The sequence below is a fragment of the Monodelphis domestica genome, chromosome 2 (genome assembly GCF_027887165.1).
Source record: "Monodelphis domestica isolate mMonDom1 chromosome 2, mMonDom1.pri, whole genome shotgun sequence".
Taxonomy (NCBI): Eukaryota; Metazoa; Chordata; class Mammalia; order Didelphimorphia; family Didelphidae; genus Monodelphis; species Monodelphis domestica.
In genome coordinates, this window is record NC_077228.1 from 366639494 (window position 1) to 366665206 (window position 25713).

The window sequence follows — 25713 nt, forward strand, 5'->3', positions numbered from 1 at the left end:
CTAGTAAAGCTTATACCAAAGTTTTACCAGGAAGAATAATTATGTCACATTGTTTAATTGGATTTGCAAAATGGTTTTCATTTTTATTTTTTTTTCAAATTTTAAATTTGATTTCTTTTTTTTTTTAACTTGAGTTTATGGATTCAAGATAAATATTAGATACTGAAGTATCTGGTCAGCCCTGACAATATTGCATACCCAAAGATTTAGACTATTGAAACTTTCCATAGGTTATTAAATTTTATAGGACTGTAACTAATCTTTGTGTCTGATTTCAGAAAAAAATATATTTCTAAAAAGCAACTGATTAGTGCTGATAAGTGCAGGATCAAGAATGTCAACAACTCCTATAAAGGTAGTGAATGTCAGTGCTCTTATTCACTCTTGTGATTCATTTGGAAGATGAAGAGACCAACATGTTAGTCTTCTAGAGAACTGGTCTGTAGTTTTCTTTCTTTGTTTTTGGTATTACTGGATTAGGTATAAGCATCATATTTGTGTCATAAAAAGAATTTCATAGACTCCTTTGTTGCTTATTTTTTCCAAATAGTTTATATAGTATTCATGTTAATTGTTCTTTAATGTTTGACAAAATTTACTTGTGAATTCACCTGGTCCTGGGGATTTTTTAGGGAGTTCATTGTTCAATTTATTTTTTAGGAAATGATATTTTTTAAATATTTATTTCATCTTTTGTTAATCTAATTAATTTGCATTATTGTAAACATTCAGGCATTAAACCTTGATTTTCAGATTTATTGTCAAGTTATTGGATTATTTTAATTCCTAGTGATGGCTTTAATTTCTAGTTCATTGGAAGTGAATTAATATTTTTCACTTTTGATGTTGATAATTTGCATCTCATTTTTCCTTTTTAAATCAAATTAACCAACACTCTATTTATTTTATCTGTTTTTGTAGAACAAAACCCTAGTTTATTTGTTAGTTTAATAGTTTTTTATTGTCAATTTCATTAATTTTTTCCTTTGATTTTGAAGATTTCCAATTTAGTCTTTAATTGGAGATTTTTAATTTCTTTTTTCTCTAGTTTTTTTTTTAATTGCTTGGGCAATTCATCCATCTGCTTTTTCTCTATTTAACCATTAAGGGGCATAAATTTCCCTTAAGTACTGCTTTGACTATATTCTATGAATTTTTATATGTTTGCTCCTCATTGTTATTCTGTTTGATGAAATTAGTTATTCTTTCTATGATATGTTCTTTGACCCATACATTTTGAACAATTTGATTATTTTCCAAATAATTTTAATTGGCCATTCCATGAAATTTTGTTGATTATAATTTTTATTGCATTGTTCTGATAAAGTTGCATTTGCTATTTCTGCCTTTTTGCATTTGGTTGTGAAGTTTTTATGACTTATTACATGGTTAATTTTTGTGAATGTACCAAGTTCTGCTGAAAGGATGGTATATTACTTTATATCCTCATTCAGTTTACTCCAGATATCTATTAAAAGTAAGTTTTCTGAAATTTCATTCATTTTCTTTCTTCTTTTTTATTAGATTCATCTATTTCTGATATGGAAGATTGAGGTCTCAATAGTATAATTTTACTTTCTATTTCCCTCTTAATCTCCTTTAGTTTCTCCTTTAAAATTCTGGATGCTATTGCATTTGTTGCATATATGTTAAGTATGGATCATACTTCATTGTTTATACTATCTTTTCCCAAGATATTATTACCTTCCTTATCTCTTTTAATCAGATCTATTTTTGCTTTAGCTTTGCTAATCCAGTTTTTTTTTGTCTCAGTTGAAGCCCAATTGATTTTTCTCTAATCTCTCACTTTTATCTGAATGTCTACCTGCCTTAAATATGTATCTTGTAAACAACATATGGTAAGATTATGCTTTTTTAATCCACTCTGCTGTCTGCTTCCTGTTTATTGATGAGTTCATTCCATTTACATTCACAGTTATGATTAGCATCCATGTATTTGGCTTTCATCTTTCTTTCCCCTTTTAATACTACACTTTCCCTTTTTACTCTGTCTCTCCTCACAAGTGTTTTGCTTTTAATTACTCACTCCATTTCCCTTATATTATTTTCTTTCAAACCACCATCCTTCTTTTTCCACTCCTTCTTCTATATAGGGTCTTTTAATCACCCCCCCCATTTCACTCAACCTTATATTACTCCCTTCTCCACCACTAACTTTCTTATACCCTTGATATTTTTCTGGCTTCTATACCCAAATGATTGACTATTATTCCCTCTCTGAGCCAATTTTCCAATAACAGTAATATTTAAGAAATGTCTGTCACAACCTTCATCCTCCACTTCATTGTAATAATTTTACCAACCCCATGCCTCTTTATGTGACATAATTTGCCCCATTTTACCTCTCTTTCCATTTCTCTCAATGAAGTCCTCTTTTTCACCTCTTAATATAAAAAATATAATCCTGAATAGCTTATTAATACATTATCTATGTACATTTCTTCTAACTACTATGATAATGATGAAAATTTTAGGAATTAAAATATTATCTTCCCATCTTTGAAAATAAATATTTCAACCTTATTGATTCCCTTTTTCCTCTTATTTATCTTTTTATGCTTTTCTTGAATTTTATATTTGGACATGAAATTTTCTGTTATAAGTCTCATCTTTTCTTCAGCAATCCTTGGAAATCTTCTATTTTATTAAATAATGATTTTTCTCCTGCAAGAAACTAGTCTGTTTTGATGGGTAGGTGATTCTTGATTGCAAATCCAGTTCATTTGCCTTATGGAATATTATATTCCAATACTATCCTTCAATATGAAAGCTGCCAGATTCAGTGTAATCCTGACTGGGTCTCTATGATATTTGAATTGTTTTCTTCTGCCTTCTTTCAATATTTTCTATTTGTCCTGGGAGTTCTAGAAATTGGTTGCAGAATTACTGGGATTTATCATTTGGGGATATATGTTCAGGGGTGGTTTCTGGATTATTTCAATTTCTATTTTATCTTTTTTTCAAGAATATCAGGGCAGTTTTCTTTGATGATTTATTATAATTTGATGTTTACTTTTTTATCATGACTTTCAGGTAGTCCAATAATTCTTATATTGTCACCCCTAGATCTATTTTCCTGTTCAATTTCTTTTTAATTTATTATTATTATTGGTTTTAATTTTATTTCATCAGTTTAGAATATTATTCTTTGGTTACAAGAATCATATTCTTTCCCTCCCCCCCACCCACCAATCCCATAGCCAACATGCAATTCCACTGGGTATTACATATGTCCTTGATCAGAACCTATCTCCATGTTTTTGATGTTTACACTAGGATGATCATTTAGAATCTATATCCCCAATCATATCCCCCTCAACCCATGTAATCAAATAGTTGTTTTTCTTTGATGTTTCTACTCCCACAGTTTTTCTCTGAATGTAGTGTTCTTTCTCATAGATTGCTCAGAGTTGTTCCAATTGTTTTTAATGGGATATTTCATATTTTCTTTTATTTTTCTGTTGATTTTGTTTTATTGTTTGTTGTTGTTTCATTAAGTGATTAGCTTCTATTTGTCCAATTCTAATTTTTAAAGAATGATTTTCTTTCATGACCCATTGATCCTTCTTTTCCATTTTGTACATTTTACTTTTCATGGAACTTTATTTATTGGATTTTTCACCTCTTTTCCAGTAGATAAATTTTATTTTGAAAGAAACTGTTTTCTTTATTAAAATTTTGGACTTCCTTTTCCACTTAACCAATTTTTCTTTTTAAGTTATTATTTTCTTTTTACATTACTTTGTTTTTAATACATTTTTCTTCCACCTCTCTTATTTGATTTTTGAATACCTTTTTCAGTTTTTCTAGCACTTAAGGCCAATTCAATTTTGCTTTGAAATTTTGCATGTAGTTGTGATGCTCTCACTGTCCCCTAATAAATCTATGCCTTACTCTTTGTCACCATAGAAATTTTCAATGATTAGTTGTTTCTTTTACTTTTTTTCTCATTTTCCCAGCCTTTTTTTGTGGGCTTCATGAAAAATGCTCAAACTGTCTCTTTTATTGATGGCTTGTAACATCCAGCACTCTGAGCTATTTTGCCCTGGTACTAGGGGCTTCACCTCAAGCTTCAAAGGGCCAAGTCCTACAGACCTTAAGGACTCACCTCAGGTACCTGACATGTCTTGGTACTTAACAGGGTTGGTGTATGGTTACTTTATTTGGGTCAGGCAGAATACTAGAATCCCAAAGTTGGCCTATAACCAAACTCAGAATCTGGAACAATAGGTGGGGGGTGGTCAGTACACACTCTTTTGTGTAAAATTGTATTTCTCCTTCCCCCTCTCTACCTTTCAAGTCCTTCATCTCTTACCCTCTTCCAGATGTCAGGTAATATGATATAGATAGAAAATATGTTATTATAAAATCAAAATTTCCAGGTCCATTATATTATAATAGAAGCCATAAATTGCTTACTTTAGAGAAAATTTCATGGGGAAATAAAATATAGCATTATATATTCCATTTCCACTTAACTTTGGCAGTTGCTTCAGTGGTAGTGGATATCCTGTTTTATCATGAGTCCCTTAGAGTTTTCCTGAATCACTGCAAAAAAAATTAATTCATTTGGAATTGTTACTCATACTTTAATGCTATTGCTGTCTCCAGTGTTCTCTTAATTTTTCTTCCTTTAATTTGGATCATTTCATGTCTTCACTAAACTCTCTTTAGGCTTTCATGTGATGATTTTAGTCATGAATTTTTTTAGGGCACAATAATATTTTATTGCAATTATCTACCACAACTTGATTAACCATTGCCCAATTGATAAACATCCTTTCAGTGACTACTTCATATTTTAATTGTTATAGTGCTTTGCTACTGCAAAAGAATTGATATAAGTAGTAAAATGATTATTAAATCATCTTTCATCAATATGTTTTATCAGTTTTCCTAATGATATCTTTTAAATTTTCTTCTATTTTTATTATTTTAACATTGTTTTATTGTTTCTTGATGCCTCATAGAATCATTAATTTACCCTTGCCCAATTCTAATTTTTAAGAAGTGATTGTATTCAATAGATTTTTGCATCTTTCTTTTCATTTGGCCTATTGTTCTTTTTAAGATATTTTTTCAATGAATTTTTTATCTCATAATTTACCATTATACCAGTTCAGTTTTTAAGATGCTATTTTCTTCAGTATCTTGTGCTTCTTTTGCAAAGTTGTTAATTGTCTTTTCATAATTTTCTGGTGTCATTTTCATTTCTTTTCCCAGTTTCCTACTGCTAATGCTTTTCTTGACTCTTCCAGAATTTCTTGTTGAATTTTTGTTCAATTATTATTTTAATACTTGTAGCTTTTTTTCACTTTGTGTTGTCTGAGTTTGTGCCTTGGTTTTTCCTTATGCTATAATAATTTTTTTCTAGTCAACTTAGTTCTTGTTAATTTGGGATTATTTTCCATTATTTCTTGACTTTGAATTTTATGTGAAAATTAGATTCTTTTTTAGAGAGGAATTTTCGGTCACTTCAGCTGATTGTTTGCCTCATATCAGCCATTTTGACTCTATTCTATTAGTTATTACTTATTTCTTCTTGATTTATTTTCTGGGTCAGTTGATTTTCTGGAAATATAATCACGTATTCTATTTTCCCATTTTTGACTTTTTATAATTTGTTGATATTTCAAGGAATCTTCCATTTCCACCTTTTAAAGCTTTTGTTTCTCATTTTTTTTTTTTTAATATATTTTATTTGATCATTTCCAAGCATTATTCGTTAAAGACATAGATCATTTTCTTTTCCTCCCCCCCACCCCCCATAGCCGACGCGTAAGTCCACTGGGCATTAGATGTTTTCTTGATTTGAACCCATTGCTTTGTTGATAGTATTTGCATTAGAGTGTTCATTTAAAGTCTATCCTCTGTCATGTCCCCTCAACCTCTGTATTCAGGCAGTTGCTTTTTCTCGGTGTTTCCACTCCCATAGTTTATCCTTTGCTTATGAATGGTGTTTTTTTTTCTCCTGGATCCCTGAAAGTTGTTCAGGGACATTACACCGCCCCTAATGGAGAAGTCCATTACGTTCGATTATACCACAGTGTATTAGTCTCTGTGTACAATGTTCTCCTGGTTCTGCTCCTTTCGCTCTGCATCACTTCCTGGAGGTTGTTCCAGTCTCCATGGAACTTCTCCACTTTATTATTCCTTTGAGCACAATAGTATTCCATCACCAACATATACCACAGTTTGTTCAGCCATTCCCCAATTGATGGGCATCCCCTCGTTTTCCAGTTTTGGGCCACCACAAAGAGCGCAGCTATGAATATTTTTGTACAAGTCTTTGTGTCCATTATCTCTTTGGGGTACAGACCCAGCAGTGCTATGGCTGGGTCAAAGGGTAGATATTCTTTTGTCGCCCTTTGGGCATAGTTCCAAATTGCCCTCCAAAATGGTTGGATCAGTTCACAACTCCACCAGCAATGAATTAATGTCCCTACTTTGCCACATCCCCTCCAGCATTCATTACTTTCCTTTGCTGTTATGTTAGCCAATCTGCTAGGTGTGAGGTGATACCTCAGAGTTGTTTTGATTTGCATCTCTCTGATTATAAGAGATGTAGAACACTTCTTCATGTGCTTGTTTCTCATTTTTAACATTTTTTTAAAATTCTGCTTTTTAAGGAATTATTTCCTTCAGTTAGATTTTCTACCTTAATTTTTTTAATACATTACCAATTCTGTTTTTGAGGAATTATTTTCTTTAATATATTTTGGATACATTTCATCAAGCTATAAATTTTTTTCATTTTTTTCTTGAATCAGTCCCATTTTTTTCATTTTTTCTGCTACATTTACTTTAAAAAAAACACTATTTTGATCTTTTAATCTCTTCCTAAATTCTTCCAAGAATTCATTTTTGGCTTCTATACAATCTGAAATTTTTCTTTGAGGCTTTATTTGAAATTCTTTCACACATTTTCTTCAGAACTTGTACCTTTTCTGTCACCATAATAGTTTTTAAGGTGAGATTCCTTTTCTGTTTACTATTGACTTAACTTTCTATTAGAATTTGATTATTCTTCCCTTGATGGGGAATAATCACAGTTTCCATGTTTTATATATTTTGACCTGCTATTGTAATTACTGGTTCTGATTTTCTGTAAGATTCCTTGATTTCAAGGTGGTATAATGTAGAGATAAGTTTGGTCACTATTATCCATGATCCTCATGCAGGTAAGGACTGTGTTCCCTTGCAACACAAGAGCTTGTCCCTTGTTCTATTATGATTTTATATCCATATTCTGCAATGAAACTGAGACATGGAAATGGGTAATAGGCAGAAAAGTTGTCTAAACTGCACCCATCACAGGGGTCAGCTGTAATTACTTTTTGACCAGTCTTCTAATATCTTATACTGGGCAGTGAAAGCTCCTGTAAAACTTGCTGTTGCCTCAGTTGTCACTGCTATAGTTTCCAAGGTGCTACCAACTGAAGACCCAGTCAGATCCCATTGAAATATTGCATCAATATTTATTAAGTAGTTTTCTTTATTTTAGCTCTTCCTGGTTTTGGTATCAGTATAATATTTGTGTCAAGCAAAAAATGTTTAGAAGGATTACCTCTTCCTTTATTTTTCCAAATAGTATATGTAGTATTAGAGTTGTTCTTTGAATGTTTGGTAGAATTTTCTCATGAATCCATCTGGTCCTGAAACTTTTTTCTTAGGGAGTTTCTGCATGGTTTGTTTAATTTCTTCTTTCTGGGAGAGGGTTAAATATACTAGTTTCATGTTATTTTTGGTCATTTATGGTTTCATAATTATTCATCTATTTAATTTACATTGTCAGATTTATTGGCATATACTTTCACAAAACAAACTTCCAATAATTGGAATAATTTCTTCTTCATTAGTTGTGATTTTATCTTTTTCATTTTTGATCCTGGTTATTTTCCTTTTTCTTGCTTTTTAAAAAAATTTACAAAACCAGATCCTTGCTTTATTTAGTAGTTCAATTGTTTTCTCTAAGTTTCAATTTTATTGTTAACCTTCATTTTCATGATTTCCAATTTAGCCTTTTAAAATTTAATGTTTTTATTAGTTGCATATTAAATTCATTGATCTACTCTTTCTCTATTTTATTGATTTAAACATTTATAGAAATGAATTTTCCCATAAGAACCACTTTGCCTGCATCCCACAAATTTTGATATGATGTCTCCTCATTGTCATTTTCTTTCATAAAGTTGTTCATTCTTTATATGATTTGTTCTTTTACCTATCCATTCTTAGGATAAGATTATTTAGCTTCCAAGTAATTTTTAGTATTTTGTTCTGCTTGTATTTTAATGTAATTTTATTGCATTATACAATGAAAAGCATGCATTTAATATTTCTGCAATTTTTTACATTTGTTTGTGAGGTTTTTATGTTGTATAATGTAGCCAGCTTTTATGTTTGTTCCACATAGTGCTGAGTTAAAGGTTCATTCCTTTCTATTCCCATTTAATTTTCTCCAAGAGACTAGTAGTTTATTCCTAAAGTTCTACTTATTTGCTTAACTTTTTTGAGAAAAATTGGTTGAATTTTTGTACTTCTGTGAAGAAAAGATTTAGGTTCCCTACTAATAACGTTTTACAAGGTATTTCATTTTGTAACTCATGTAACTTTTTCTTTAGGAATCTGGATGTTATATTATTTGATACATATATAATAAATATTGATATTTTTCAATCTGTGGTGCCTTTTATCAAGAAGTAATCTCCTTCTTTATGTCTTCAAATTATATTAATTTTTACTTTTGCTTTCTCTGAGATCATGATTGCTAACTCTACTTTTTTTTTCCTTAGAAGAGACATAATAGATTCTGCTTCAGCCCCTTGTTTTCACTCTGTATGTGTCTCCCTGGTTTAAATGTATTTCTTTTTTTTTTTTTAGAAAATTATATTTAGTCAAATTAGAACATTATTCCTTGGTTACAAGAATCATATTCCTTGCTGCCCTCCTCTCCCCCTCCCCTTCCCATAGATGAAGTGCAATTCTACTTGTTTTACATGGGTCCTTGATCAGAACCTACTTCCATGTTGATGTTTGCACTAGGATGATCATTTAGAGTCTACATCCCCATTCATATCCCCCTCAATCCATGTAAACAGCAGTTGTTTTTCTTCTATGTTTCTAGTCCCCCAGTTTTTCCTCTTAATATAGATAGTGTAATTTCTTGTAAATCCCTCCAAGTTTTTTAGGATCACTGCATTGCCACTAATGGAGAAGCCCATTGCATTCAATTGAACCACAGTGTATACGTCTCTGTGTTGTTCAATTTTATTGTGGTTGGACTCTGACCAGAGATTTAATTTCTAAATCCCAAAATGAATTACTTAAGTAAATAGAAATTATAGTAGTTTATTCTTACAATACAGGGAAGATGTTAAGGATGAGAACAAAGGGGAGAGAGAGCAAGAGTGAGTTCTGGCTTCCTCTGAGTCAGATAGAAATTCTAAGCCACAGTTAGGGGAAAAGAATCTCAAGATGATGGGCCTTTCTTGGAAGTTCACACCTTTTGTAATTAGTTAACACCTTTCTGTGGTTAGTTAATGCCTTTTTGGTTTGGTTAACACCTTTTTGTAGTTAAAATGGGTAGATATACTTTAAATTCTGAGTTAACACTTGGGGATTAAAATATAAAGATAGACAGGGGAATACAATTCAATATTCACAATAAAAGAAGAGCTAAGTACCTTCAATGTTATAATCAGGAGAGGGCCAAAACCAATCTTCACAATGTATAATGGTCTGCTCCTCTCACTCTGCATCAATTCCTGGAGGTCATTCCAGTTCATAAGAAATTCCTCCACTTTATTATTCCTTTGTTCACAGTAGTATTTCATCATCAAAATTTGCCACAATTTGTTAAGCCATTCCACAACTGAAGGGTATCCCCTCATTTTCAAATTTTTTGCCACCACAAAGAACACAGCTATGAATATTTTTGCACATGTCTTTTTCCTTATTATCTCTTTGGGGTACAAACCCAGCAGGACCATGGCTGGATCAAAGGGCAGACATTCTTTTAGCACCCTTTGGGTGTAGTTACAAATTTTCCTCCAGAATGGATGGATCACTTCACCACTCCACCAGCACTGAATTAATGTCCCAACTTTGGCACATCCCCTCCAGCATTCATTACTTTCCTTTGCTGTCATGTTGGCCAATCTGCTAGGTATGAGGTGATACTTCAGAGACTTGCATTTCTCTGATTATAAGAGATTTAGAGCAATTTTTCATGTGCTCTTTAATAGTTTTGATTTCTTTAACTGCAAATTGCCTATTCATTTCACTTGCCCATTTATAAATTGGAGAATGGTTTGATTTTTTTTTTGTACAATTGATTTAGCTTCTTATAAATTTGAGCAATTAGACTTTTGGCACACATTTTTGTTATGAAGATTGTTTCCCAATTGTGACAAGGAAATCACTTTTAAAAGACTGATATATATTAATTTAAGGTCGCCAAGGAATTCAGCTATGTAATTCCTAAATGAAAACTCAAGTCAGCCGTCAACCTTTTATAGAGTTTAATTACAGACAGGAGGAAGAAAGGAATTAGAGATAGAGAGAGAGAGAGGGAGAGAGAAAGGGGAGAGAAGGGAATAGGGCTTAAATACCCCTTCTGTTTAGGCTGGGCCAAAAGGCCCAAGCCCTTAGATAGCTGGGGCAAAGAAAAGAGATCAGTCCCTATTACTCACGTGACCAAAATGGAGAAACAGTCTCAGAGGCCCCCACCTTCAGCTTCCTTCAGAGCAAGCTTCTCAGAGCACCTCTCCAAACACCCAGAGCCAAAACTCTCCAACCACCCCCACAGTCCTCAGACCCCCCTCTCTTTAAGGAAACCATCCAAGTTCCCTCCCCTCAGTTCTTACATCTACCAATCACGGTCCATCAATTTCCCTGTGCCAATGGTGGCTATAGCTTAACCCAGGACTGCCCAGAGGTCTGTGGCTTTGCACATGTCTGTTGGAGGTCATATTCTCAAATAATTAAATTTTGATCTATGCTGCAGCCCTTCCTAAATGCTATTAGGACTGAGTGGGGTGGAAATTGTATTTTCCAAGACCTGATTCTGTCATTCCAAGTATCTCTATTGTATCAATTCTAAAATCAATCATGACTCAAAGAAATTCCTGTTCTGTGCTTAAGCATAGGTCAAAGCCCTTTCCATTGTTCAGCAAAAGGTTTCTGTCCTAAAGTAATCTTAAGAAGGGAGGAGAAGGAACCTCCCATGCCAATGGGGTTCACATTCCAATACACTATCAGTAAGAAATTTTCCAAGTATGAAATTTCCCAATGGTGAAATTTCCAACATTTATAAGTCTAAGAAATATTAAGGTTTACACAATTTTTTTTCTTCCCTTCTAATTTTGGTTGCAGTGCTTTTGGTTATACAAAGACTTTTTAATTTGATGTAATCAAAATTATGTATTTTACATTTTGTGATTATTTTCTAATTCTTTCTTGGTTTTAAAATCTTTCCTTTCCGAAAGTTCTGATATATATACTATTCTGTGTTCACATAATTTACTTATAATTTCCTTCTTTATATTCAAGTCATTCACCCATTCGGAGTTTTTCCTGGTGTAGGGTATGAGGTTTGATCCAAACCTAATCTTTCCCATACTGTTTTCCAATTTTCCTAGATGTTTTTATCAAATAGTGGATTTTTGTTCCAAAAACTGGGATCTTTGGGTTTATCATAGAATGTCTTGCTGAGGTCATTTACACCAAGTCTATTCCACTGATCCTCCTTTCTGTCTCTTAGCCCGTACCATATTGTTTTGATGACCACTGCTTCATAGTATAGTTTGAGATTTGGGACTACAAGGCCACCTTCCTTCGCATTTTTTTTTCATGATTTCCCTGGATTTCTTCGATCTTTTGTTCTTCCAAATGAACTTCGTTATTTTTTTTCTAATTCAGTAAAAAAAGCTTTTTTGGTAGTTCAATGGTTATGGCACTAAATGAGTAAATTAATTTGCATAGGATTGTCATTTTTATTTTGTTAGCTCATCCTACTCATGAACAATAAATGTTTTTCTAATTGTTTAGATCTAGTTTTAATTGTGTGAAGAGTGTTTTGTAGTTGTGTTCATATAGTTCCTGTGTTTGTCTCAAAAGATAGGTTACCACTTATTTTATATGGTCTATGGTGATTTTAAATGGAATTTCTCCTTCTAATTCTTGCTGCTGAGATGTATTGAAAATATATAGAAATGCTGCTGACTTACATAGGTTTATTTTGTATCCTGCAACTTTGTCAAAATTGTTGATTATTTTGGCTAGCTTTTTAGTTGATTCTCTAGAATTTTTTAAATAGACCATCATATTATCTGCAAAGAGTGATAGGTTGGTCTCCTCATTGCCTATTTTTAATACCTTCAATTTCTTTTTCTTCTCTAATTGATACAGCAAGTGATTCTAGTACAATGTTAAATAATAGAGGTGATAATGGGCATCCTGGTTTCATTACTCATCTTATTGGGGAGACTTTGGGTTTATTGCCCTTGCTGATGATGTTTGCTGATGGATTTAGATTTATTATTTTTAGGAAAGGTCCTTCTATTCCTATGCTTTCTAGTGTTTTCAATAGGAATGAGTGTTGTATTTTGTCAAAGGGTTTTGCTGTATCTATTAAAATAATCATGTGATTTTTGTCAGTTTGCTTGTTAATATGCTCAATTATGTGGATGGTTTTCCTAATATTGAGCCATCCTTGCATTCCTGGTATAAATCCCACATGGTCATAATGAATAACCCTCATGATACTTACTGGAGGATTTTTGCTATTATTCTATTTAAGATTTTTGCTTCTACTTTCATTAAGGAGATTAGTCTGTAGTTTTCTTTCTCTGTTTTTGACCTGTCTGACTTTGGAATCAGTAACATATTTGTGTCATAAAAGGAATTTGGTAGAACTCCTTTTCTTATTCTGTCAAATAGTTTGTGTAATATTGGGATTAGCTGTTCTTTGAATGTTTGATAGATTTCATTTGTGAATGCATCTGGACCTATGGATTTTTCCTTAGGGAGTTTTTGATGGCTTGTTCAATTTCTTTTTCTGATATGCCATTGTTTATTGAGTCTATTTCTTCCTTTGTTAGTCTAGGCAATTCATGTTTTTGTAAATATTCATCCATCTCACCTAGATTTCCAAATGTATTGCTATATAATTGGTCATAACAATTTTTAATGATTGACTTAATTTCCTCTTCATTAGATATGAGATCTCTCTTTTCATCTTGGATACTGTCAATTTGGTTTTCTTTTTTCCTTTTTTTAATTAGATTGACCAGTATTTTGTCTATTTTATTAGTTTTTTTTCAAACTACTAGCTTCTAGTCTTATTTATTAAATCAATTATTCTTTGACTTTCAGTTTTATTAATTTCTCATTTGTTTTTTGGAATCTCTAATTTAGTCTTCATCTGAGGATTTTTAATTTGTTCACTTTCTAGTTTTTAATTTGCAAACCCAATTAATTGACCTCTGCCCTCCGTAATTTGTTGATATATGAACTCAAGGATATAAATTTCCCTATTAGTACTACTTTGGCTTAATCCCACGAATTTTGAAAGAATGTCTCATCATTGTCAGTTTTTTCAATTAAATTACTAATTCTTTTTATTATTTGTTCTTTAACCAATTTTGGAGAATCATATCATTTAATTTCCAATTAAATTTTTTATTTGTTTCTCTATGTATTCTTACTAATTGTTATTTTCATTGTATTGTGATCTGAGAAGGTTGCATTTATTATTTCTGCACTTTTGCACATGTTTGCAATGTTTTTTATGCCCTAGTACATGAGCAATCTTTGTGAATGTACCATGTGCTGCTGAAAATAGGTGTATTCCTTTTTGTCCCTATTTATTGTTCTTTACATATCTACTAACTATAATTTTTCTAACATTTCATTCACTTTCCTTACCTCTTTCTTATTTATTTCTTAGTTTGATTTATTTACTTCTGATAGAGTAACTTTCAGGTCTTCCACTAGTATAGTTTTTTCTATCTATTTCATCCTTGATCTCCACTAGTTTCTCCTTTAGAAATTTGGATACTATGCCATTTGGTGCATACATGCTGAGAACTGATATTTCCTCATTGTATATATTACCTTTTATCAGAATGTAATTGACTTCTCTGTCTGTTTTTACTATATTTATTATTATTTTGACTTTGTCATATATCATGATTGTAACTCCTGTCTTCTTTTTCTCAGTTGATGCCCAATGGATTTGGCTCTATCCACTTACTTTTACCCTGTGTGTCTATCTTCCTCATGTGTTTTTCTTGTAGACAGCATATGCCAGGATTTTGGTTTCTAATCCACTCTGGTATTTGCTTGTGCTTTATGGGTGAGTTCATTCTATTGATATTAAGAGTTATGATTACCAGCTGTGTATTTCCCAGCATTTTGATTTCTACTCCTAGGACTACCATCTCTAATTTCAGTATTTCATTCTACACCAGTGTTTTTTTAAATCAGTCCCCATAATTCTCACCCTTATTATACTTCCCTTCATAGCCACCCTCCCTTCTTATTCCCCTCTTTGTTTTTTATGGTATTTTAAAACTACCCCACCACCCTCTCCCTCTCTTGTATTGCTTCCTTCCCCACCAGTTCATTTGTTACCCTTCTACTTCTCTATAGGGCACAAATCAATTCTCTACCCCAGTGGATTTGATTGTTCTTTCCTCTTTGAGTCAATTTCAATGCACATAAGAATTGAATATTTCCTATCTCGAATCTCTTCGCCTTTCCAGTGTATTGGTGTTCTCCCCCACTCTCGCTATTTGCTTCTTTTTGACATATAAATTTACCCCATTTTGTTTCTTTTCCCATTTCTCTTGATATTAACCACTTTTTAAACTCTAGATTTATATTTATATGCATATCTATCTATAAATTTATGCATATGTATATCTATATACATATTTATGTCTTACCATTTTGTCCTATAAAATTTGTCACTGTTCCCTATAAGTAAAATTCTTCTATCTACCAAGCTGATAATAACAATTTTTTTTGAGTTACCAATATCCTCTTTTCTTGTTGGGATAGATATCATTTTAACTTATTGCGTCCCTCAAAAAAGGGTTTTTTAATTTGTTTTTCCCCTTTCTTAATTACCTTTTGATGATTCTCTTGAGTTCTGTGTCTGGGCATCAAATTCCCTGTTCAAGTCTGGTCTTGTCTTTATGAATGCTTGGACTTTTTTTTTTTTTGTTTGTTTGTTTGTTTGGTTGGTTTTTTTAATTAAATGACAGTACTTTCCCCTGCAAGAATATAGTCAGTTTTGCTTGGTAGTTGATTCTTGATTGTAGACCTAGTTCCCTTGCTTTCTGGAATATCATATTCCATATCTTTCTGTCCTTCAGTGTTGATGCAGCCAGATCCTGATTTCTTAGCAGTTTGTAATATTTTTTCCTTGGTATGGTAGTTCTTAAATTTGGCTATAACATTCCAGGGTGTTGTCAGTTGGGGATTCATTTCAGGAGGTGATCTGTGGTTTCTATCAATCTCCACTTTTCCCTCTTGCTCTAGAATATCAGGGCAGTTTTCTTGGATAATTCCCTGTAGTATTGTGGCCAGGCTTTTTCTTTTGTCATGATCTTCTGGTAGACCAATGATTCTTAAGTTGTCTCTCCTGGACCTGTTTTGTAAATCTTATGTTTTGTGGATGAGGTGTTTCATATTTTTCTCAATTTTTTTCATTCTTTTGATTTTGTTTTACAGTTTCCTGCTGCTTAGTGAAGTTGTTTGTTTCACATTGTTGAATTCTAGTTTTTAAAGACTGAATTTTATCCCTGGCTCTTTGGTCAACCACCTTCTTTCATCTTCTTTGCCTCATCTTTCATTTCTTTTGCCTCATTTTTCATATCCTTTGCCTCATTCTCAAGCTGATTAATTTTGGCTTTCAAGACACTATTTTCTACTTTTAATTCAAGTGTCTCTGTTTCCAGATCACTTATCTTGCTTTTTAAGTTCTTTTTCCAGTTGTCTTCAACCTCTCTTAATAGTCTTTTGTATTGTATTTTGAGTTCTTCCAAAGCCTGTGTCCAAATCACTTGAGTCTCTGTGTTTTTTCTTGGTGTTCCTTGATCCTCCCCTTTTTCATTTGTTCTTTGTTAATTGCCTGGATAGAACCTGTCGATTGCAATTTCTTTTTTTCTTTTTCTATTGTTTGCTCATATTTTCCCCTTCTTTCCCAGCTGTAGTTTCCTGTAGTCTTGCTCCTTTCATTATGTGCTTGGTTTGTAGTTTGGGGCTTTTCTGTACTGAGGGGACTTCTTCTCTGCTCTGCTGATTGGTCATGTTATAACTTCCCCTGCTCTCAGCAGAAGTTGAAAAGAAGCTGGGCTTCCCCCCTTGTTATTAAGGTGTGAAATAGAATAATATTCTGAGGGAAACTATTACTTGTTGAAATAGAGAAATGTGACTGAGGGGAAACTATTTCTTCTGCTATGACTACTGTCCTCTGGCTTGTGACTAGAGAGAGCTGCTATAGGAACTTGAAGCTTCTTGGTTGTAATGGAGGTAGAATTGAGAACTACTGAGGGGATGTGTGTACCACACAGGATGCTGGTACACAGGGGACTGCTCTGGGGTTTGCTCTGGGGTTTGCCTACTGATCCCTACTGATGGCTGATGGATCAATCTATTTCCTAACCTCCTTCCTCCCTCACCTTCTCCCTTAACCAACCTCTTCTGGAAGCCGTAGGCTTCCTCCCTGCCCCGCCTGAGTAGACTATAAAATACTCTAGTTTATTTCTCATGTAAGGGGTTTATTGTGATAACAGGATGGGAAACTGAGAGGATGAGGATTTCCCTAAACTATGGGAATAATTTTAGTAAGGTTTGAAGAAGTAGTCCAGTCACAAACTGTGACTCTAAGACAGTTAGGGAGATGGAAGACAACAGCAGTTCTAAATCTTCTTTCTTCTTCTTCAGAAAATCAACCTTGCTTGTTTCCTTTCTCAGTTTCATCCCCAGAGAGAAACAAAGTTCAAAGTCTCTCAGTTTCTCCTGGTCAGCTCAACTCTCATATAGGCCACCAACTCAAAAGCCAAGGTTTTCCTTCTTGTCAACTTCAACTGTCCAAAGCCAAAGAACCCCCAAACCAAGTCAGCCCCCAAGGGTCTTTCAGCCAGTTTCAAACCTCCAGGGAGAGAGAGTGACTCCAAGTTCCCTCCCCCTGTCAGTTCAATCTGCCAACTCCGGGGAAGATTCCGTTTTGGAAACTCCTTCTTTTGATTGACAGGTCTCCATTTTCTTGCATCTTGGATTATAAATTTTCTCTCTCCCCATATCTCTACCACAGGTGTTCTGTAGTAGTTTCAGCCTTCAGTCTTGGAGTTTGATCTGCAAGGATCTCAGAGCAATCTGTGTAGGAGGGGTGTTGGAGTTTGAGCTTCCCTGCCTTCTGAAGCCTTGATAAGACTAAGTCAGGGTGGAGCTGTTCTTTTAGAGCAGGATGTGCCCTGATGCCAAAACCTTGGGAAGGAGGGGGCAATATGGAATGCATCAGCCGAGATTGGGCTGCCTTCTCTAAGCTTCTCCTCTTGCTGGCTCCCCACCACTTGTGTTCAAAGCCCTGAGCCTGGTACGGTTTTGCCTGCAAGATACTCCCTACAGACTAGCACCCTTGCCTGCCCAGAGATTCCAGCCACTGCTGGATGCTCAACACTGTAGGTGGGGGAGGGGTCCTGGGATCTTCCTTCTTCTTTCCCCTTAAACCTCAGTGTTCTCAAATTCAGGCTTTTGGGGGGCGTATCTTTTAAATTGAGTCCAGCAAGAGGCATCCTTAGCTCTGTCCTGTTGTTACATTTGGTTTTCAGTCCCCTAAGAGTATCTTGTTTTTAATCGGTGAGGAAGGGTTTTCAGAGGTCTGAACTTTCACTGCCTTTATGCTGCCATCTTGACTCCTAAATGTTTTTCTTGTAGATAGTATATTGTGGGATTCTGGTGTTTAATCCATTCTGATATCCTTTTCTGTTTTATGAATGAATTCATCCTATTCACATTCAGTTATGATTATTAATTATGTTTTTCCATCCCTCTTATTTTCTCATGTTTACTTTTTCTCCTCTCCTTTTCACCTTTTATTGTTCACAGAAGTTTTATTTTTGACAACTACCTCCCTCAATTTATCCTTCTCTTTGTCCTCTTCCCCACTTCCCTCATTCCTCTTTCTCTCTTATATCCTCATAGGGAGGGGTAGGATTCTATACATAACTGAGTGTCAATGCTATTCCCACTAAGAGCTAATTCCAAAGGAAATAACATTCAGGCATAGCCCACCAGACTCCATCTTCTCTTCCATTCATGTTGTCTCTTTTGCACCTTTTAATAAGACATAGTTTACATCCTTCTATTAATTCTTTTCTCTTCTCCCCATTTGTTCAGCTTTCCCATTCATAGTTTTGTTTTGTTTTTAGATATCATCTCATCTTATTTACCTTCCTTCTTTCTCTGTATACTTTTTATAGCTCTGATCATGATAAAGCTCAAAGGTGTCTTAAGTCCTTCAGGTATCTTGCATACTTTAAGTACCTTAAGTATCCTAGATATTTCACTTATTAACTTCCTATATATGAATACTCTGAATTCAATCTCATAAAAACCCTTAATCTCTCTCTTTAAATTTTTATATTTCTCTTGAGTATGAAAATTGATTTTCACATTCTCATTTCAGCTCCAGGTTTTTGGTTAGGAAAGTCTGAACTTTCTCATTTTCATTAAAATTAACTTTCCCTCCTGAAGTATCATCCTAAGTTTTTCTGGGTATGTAATTCTTAGTTGTAGTCCTAAACCCCTTTCTTTTTGGAATATCATATTCCGTGACATCTAGTTCTTCAATGTAGAGGCTGCTAGCTTATGTGTAATCCTAACCCTGCCTTCATGATATTTATATTGTTACTTGCTGGATACTTGTAGTGGTTTTTCCTTGGCCTTGGAGATCTAGAATTTGGCTATAATACTCCTGTGGTATTTTATGTTTGTGTTTTATCTTTCAGGATGTGATTATAGGATACACTAAATGTTTCTTTCGTCCTCTTATTTGAGGATACAGGGCATTTTTTCCTTATGATTTCTTGTAATACTTTGTCTGGGTATTTCAGTGATTCTTAAATTATCTCTTCTGGATTTTTTTTTTAGATCAGCAAGATATTTTAGATTTTTCTATTTTTTTGAATTTTTAAAATTTTATCTTTGTGTTTTCTTATGTCTTATGGTTTCATAAGTTTCTGTTTGTTGAAAACTAATTTTAGCGAGTTATTTTCTTCCTCCAGGTATTGTGTTTTCTTTTTCCATTTCTCCAATCATACTCTTTAAAGAATTGTTTTACTCAGATTTTTTTTGTTTTGTTTTGTTTGACTCCATTTCCATTTGGTCCATTCTATTCTTAAAGAGTATTATTTTCTTCAATATATTTTTTGCCTCCCTTTCCTTTTGGACTATTCTAGCTTTTGGCAAGGTGATTTCTTCAGAGATTTTCTTTTCAATTGTTGAGTCTTTCTGTCAGTTCTTTTACATCTTTAATGTCCTTTTAAGTTCTTTCAGGGGTTCTTTTTAGAGCTGACATCCTTTCATACTTTCCTTTTAGACTTCAAATGTTTCTTTGTTTGGCTTTATGGTTCTTTTCTGAGTTCTAATTTTGGTCTGTCATGTCACTGAAGTCACTTTCTAAGATCAGTTATTTTTGTTTTGTTTTGGTTTTGTTTTTTATCATTTTTATTCTTACCTTTTCCCATTATCTTTTTTCATTTTTTGTGATTCTTTTCTACTCTTGGGGTAGAGTGTGAACTGCTCTAAGGTTGCAGAGTACTCTTCTCTGGTATTAGGTTTGGCAGCCTTTTTCTTCCACAGTGAGTTCGTTTAGAGGGTGGCCCTGTTAGAGTGTTTTGGGGAGAAGTGCAGCTATTTGTCCAACTACATTCAGTTTCCTGTATAAACAGTTCTCTGTTGTTTCATATATTGGGAAGGTCCCGCCTCTACTGCTTTCCTGCCCCTACCAAGTGGTTTGGGGTGTATAGGTGCCCTGCTCTGTGCTCTGTTGACTCTGTCACTGTCCTGTTTGTCTTTCTCCCCCTTTGCTTTCTTGTTCCCTCATGTAATCTGCTGTCATGTAGAGTACGTTTCCTTCTGTCTCTGCCTTTGTTACTCTTGTGGTGGGGTTAGGCTGAGATGGTACATTTCTCTGGGCTCTGTTGTCTCAGGCACTCTGCTGCCTTGTGGGTATAAGTAGATTCGGGAAATTCATAGGTTTTTGACTCTGATCCCTTGCTGCCTCGGGTGCTTTCCTGCCACATGGGAATTTGTAGGGTTTTTTACCTTCTTTGATTTCACTACAAATATCAAGTGGCTTAGACTAGTCCACTTCCCTACACTGCCCTCTCTATGTTTTATAGCTGTGTCATCTGTCTTGAACTGGGCTTCTTCTTGTTCCACATCTACATTTACTTTGGTACAATTAAAGGTTGATGGGCTTCTCTGATTTATATTAGTTTCCACAGATGCTATGCTACCTGTGTCACTCTTTCTTTCTACCCCAGTGAGTTAAGTTACCTCTGCTTTCCTTTTTTGTGACGTGAGTGATTTTAGTGTGTGTGTGTGTGTGTGTGTGTGTGTGTGTGTGTGTGTGTGTACATACATGTAGAGAGATCAAGGGAATAAAGTGTTTTTAACTCCACAGTCTTAGCTCCCAATATTCGGAAGATAAACTCTAATGATCTCAATTTATTTTTGTATATTAAATGATATATTCCATAGCAGAGAAGGTGCAAAGAAAATACAGGATACTTGAAAAAGAAAGAAAAAATAACTTTAAAATTTCCTGTGTTGGCATAGATAATTAATTAGGTAAGAATAAAAAGTTTGTCATTGTTCAGGGAGGTCGTAGTTTTGGTTGGAAAATATGAATTTATATGATATCCAAGCACCACAGTTGTGATTTCCTTCAGTTTTGTTAAAAATTTCCTTAATAGGAGTGGGAGAATTATCAAGTTTGGGTGATCCAGGGCCAAGGTTTAGCAAGAGAAAAGAAGACATTAGGCAAGAAAATTAACCATGAAGGACTCCTATTTCAGTGAGTACTTAGAGATGGAAAGACTAAGAAAAGACATCCATGATAAAGCATAATTTATTTATTGTGAAGTGGGAGTCCTTTAGAATATAGTAAAAGAGAAGTGTCATAAGAACAGTAGTAATATAATAGAGGGCTTTAACTTAGATAAAGGTTAAAACTACTTTGATCACAATGTAGCAAATAAAAGAAATGTAAGAATAGGAAAAAATGTAATAAAATGATTGAAGGCTTTGATTTGCCATTGAAGAAATCTGAATTTTATTAACTTGGTTATTGAGTTATTGGAGGTTTTTGAAAAGGAGGTCTATGTGTTTTGAAATTACTGTCAAACCCATCAGACTAGCTGAATATGAAAGAAGGAAAATGATAAATGTTGAGGTGCATGTGGAAAAATTGGGCCACATATATTACTGCTAGTTATAAAATATTACAACCATCCTGTAGAGCAATCTAGAATAAATCTGAAAGTTTTGACTTAGCATTATGAGTTCTGTATCACAAAGACATTAAAGATAGGGAAAATAATCAATTTCTACAAAAATATTTATAGCAATTCTTTTTGTGGTGGTAAAGACCTGGAAAATTAAGGCATTTCTATCATCTTGGGAATGCCTGAACAAGTTGTGGTATATGATTTTAATGGAAAACTCTTGTGTCATAAGAAATGACAAAGAAAATTATCAGAAAAAACCCTGAAAAATGTAAATGAAATAATGAAAAATGAAAGGAATAGAAAGAGGAGAACATTATACACAGTAAAAGAGATAATGAATGATGATCACTTGTGAATGTGAACTATTATCAAATCTCAGATTTGGAGAAAAGAACTGAATATTTGATAAAAAAAAAAGTGGGAAAAATAGGAAAACAGTAGGGCAAAATTAGGTATAAATCTGTACCTTTCATCCTATATCAAGATAATGTCAAAATAGTTATATTATTTAGACATAAAGGATGATATTATAAGTAAATTAGGGAAACATACACTAGTTTATTTGTTAGGTCTATTGAGAAATGAAGAATTTTTGACCAAACCAGAGACAGGGATCATTACAAAATATAAAATGAATAATTTTGACTATATTAAATTAAAAAGGGATTATACACACAGAACAAATGTAACCAAGATTTGTGGCATTTAAAAGAGTGGATGCCATAAACTGTAATAATTAAAATGGTTGAGGTTGTAAACTGTAGTGAGTAAAATAGTGGAAGATATAAATTATATTAGATATAAGAGTGGGTGAGTAAATGTGTGACCACAGAAAATATGTTTCACTACAGTGTCTTGGTTTTAAATCAAATATAAGATGGCCACCAGGGAAATATTCCCAATTATGAATATACCCAAGTCATCTGGATTTTATAGAGATTTTAATTAATAATACAATGAGGAATTAAAGAAAGAGAGAAGGAGAGAGAAAAGGAATTAATGAGAAAAGAATAGGTCGGCCCAGGGCAGGCCTGGCCAAAGTGTTAAGAGAGAAACCAGTCAGTCCTTAATCACTCACCATAAGATTTGTCCAAGCAAGGGACTCAGAGGGACAGAGTCTCCCCAGAGGGAGTTCCAGCCAGAGTCAGCCTCCCTTGAGAGACCTCCTTAGAGATTTCCTCCAAGAGATTCTTTCTCAAGAGACCCTTCTTAGAGCCTGTCTCTCAAGAGCTCCTTCTCAAGCGATTCCTTTTTCTTATGTAGGGAGTTTTCTCCTATGTCACCTCCCCTAAGTTCTTCCATCTACCAATCACAGTAGACATTTTCCAAAGGACAGCCCATTCTGAATTCACAGCTGAGTCGACTAATCCCTTTAGTAAGTTTGAACCAGAAAAAACACAGCTGAGTCGACTAATCCTTTTAGTAAGTTTGAACCAGAAAAAACTTCTGAATAAGTTTTCACCTCTTTGCTCCTTGTAAATTCACAAGTTGCCTGACCTTTATAGGTACTTAGCACCCTATTGTATTAATTCTAAAAATAGGCATGACTTAAGTATGGGTGTAAGTATTTCTCATTGTTCAGCAAGGAGTTTTCTCCCCTAAAGCAGTCCTAAGGTCTTCCCATTTCTGATCTAAGTAGAGTTCTTACTGTCCAAATGGGGACTGTTCCCTGGAGGGAATTGTTCCAATGGAGAATTCCCCAATGGGGAAATTTTTAACATTCACAAGTCTGAGAAATTTCAAGATTCACAGATTAGAAGGGAAACAACAAGTTGGGGGAAAAGGTTATAACAAATTTATCTGATAGAGGTCTTTTTTCTCAAATATATAAACAAGTAAGTCAAATTTATAATACTACAAATCATCCTCCAATTGACAAATGGTCAAAGGACATGAATAAGTAATTTTCAAGTGAAGAAATCAAAGCTGTCAATAATCATATCAAAATATTCTAAGTTCCTCTTGATTAGACAAATGCAAAGTAAACCAATTCTAGGGTACCACCTTATACCAATCAGAGGTTCCCTATATGAAAGTAAAGAAAGTGATAAATATTGTAGGGGATGTTGCAGAATTGGGATATTAATGCCTTGATGGCAGAGCTGTGAACTGATCCAACCATTCAGGTAAGTAACTTGGAAGGATATCCCAAGGTTTATAAAACAATACATACCTTTTGATCCAATAATACCAATACAAGATCTATATCTCAAAGAGATCCGAAAAAGGGGAAAGGACCTATTTGAACAGGAATATAATAGCTGCTTGTTTTGTGGTAGCAAAGTTTAAGAAATTGAAATGATTTCCATCAATTGGGGAATGACTGAACAAATTATGGTATATGATCATGATGGGATACTATTGTGCAGTAAGAAATGATGAGCAGGATGATTTCGGAAAAAAAAAAAAAACCTGGGAAGACTTACATGAAGTGATGCAGAATGAAGCAAGCGGAACAAGGAGAATATTGTATAAAGTAAGAGTAATATTGTGGAATGATCAGCTGTGTTAGACTGCTACTCTTAGCACACAATGATCCAGGACAATTCTGAGGTACTTATTGCAAAGAATGCCATCTGCCAACAGAGAAAGAAGTGTCGAAGTCAGAATGCAGATAAAAGCATACAAGTTTTTACTTATTTGGGCTTTTGTTTTGAAGTTTTGGTTTTACATGATTTTTCACTTATAAAATGAAATAAAAAACATGGAAATATGGAAATATGTTTTGTATGATTATACATATATAAACCAGACTGTCTTGCTTACCAGCTTTAGAGTGGGGAGAAAAGGAGGAAGGGAAACTATTTGGGCCACATAACTTTAGAAGACATATGTATAAATTTGTTATTACATGTAATTGATCAAATAAACAGAGAGATAGATTGACAGACAGACAGGCAGGCAGGCAGGCAGGCAGACAGACAGACAGACAGACAGACAGACAGACAGATAGATAGATAGATAGATAGATAGATAGATAGATAGATAGATAGATAAGCTATGAAGGAAGAGTAACTCGTGTAAGTCTTCACTCCCTCTCTCTAAGTTCCTCATTTTGTTTTAAAAACCTGTTAATATCAATGGTCACTGTCTCATGTTTTGAACTGGGACAAAACTTGCAGACTTCTGGCCCTATGATTTCTCTGTCACAATAAAGCCAGATATTTACCCAGAAATGTCTACAAACATCTCATTTTTACACATTATATGGAAAAAAAAACCAAAATATTTATTATAATAAAAAATGAACATACTCTTTAAATCTGTATTCTTGAAAAAAATAATCTTTCTCCCTTATGGAATCTCCAGGTTCTTCCTCTGGTTTTTATTTATATGATCATACACTGCTAATTTTCTTTTATATCTCAATTATTATAGCCCTTGTCCTGAGCCTCATTTTTTTTTGCAGCTTAGGCCACTCATAACCAATGGGTGACCTATAATTCCAGATCTTATGTGTAATAAGAGAATTAATAAGTTAATTTTAATGCTAAGATGAATGTGGATTCTCTATCTAATGACCTAGTTTTGTATCTGTCTTCTCTATTACAATATTACTTGTGGCCATGAAATGTAGAATACTTTATGATTGAGCCAACAATCTTCATGTTACTAACTATTAAAGTCAATGACTTGTTTGATTTCTGGCAAGTTTTTGTCATTTCCTTAAATATAAGTAATGTTTTGTGTTAGTTTCTTCCTAGGGTCTAGGAAAGTGTTTAGAAGTAATGTCTGGCACAAATAAAACTTAATGCTGAAGTGAAAGACAAGCCCTTAAGCTCCATTTTCCTGTAGTGTCTGTCTTTCCCTGGAGAGTAGGCCACATGATTGAGCCCATAACCATATATATATATATATATATATATATATATATATATATATATATATATATATATATATATATAAGGGAAATATGAGTAATAAGTTCATGTGGAAATTTAGTGATGAGAAACTATACAATGTGAATCTTACAACAGGGGTAACCCTTACATTTTTAAGACAACAAAAAAACTTCCGTAACTCCCTAAAAAGAAATAAAGATTTTATAGGTTTTTAAAAGTGGGCTGTGTTCCCTTGGTCAGCCCACTATTTCCTGTAAATATTCCATTTTTCCTAATGTAGCACCTTTTATATAGAGCTTGAACAACTTTGAGAGTGATTTTGC

At 33.7% G+C, this 25713-nt stretch overlaps 1 pseudogene; it reads left to right on the top strand.

The window, feature by feature from the left end:
• LOC100027892 (thioredoxin domain-containing protein 15-like) overlaps nt 1-25713 on the top strand; it is a 74928-nt pseudogene that overhangs the window by 47636 nt on the left and 1579 nt on the right.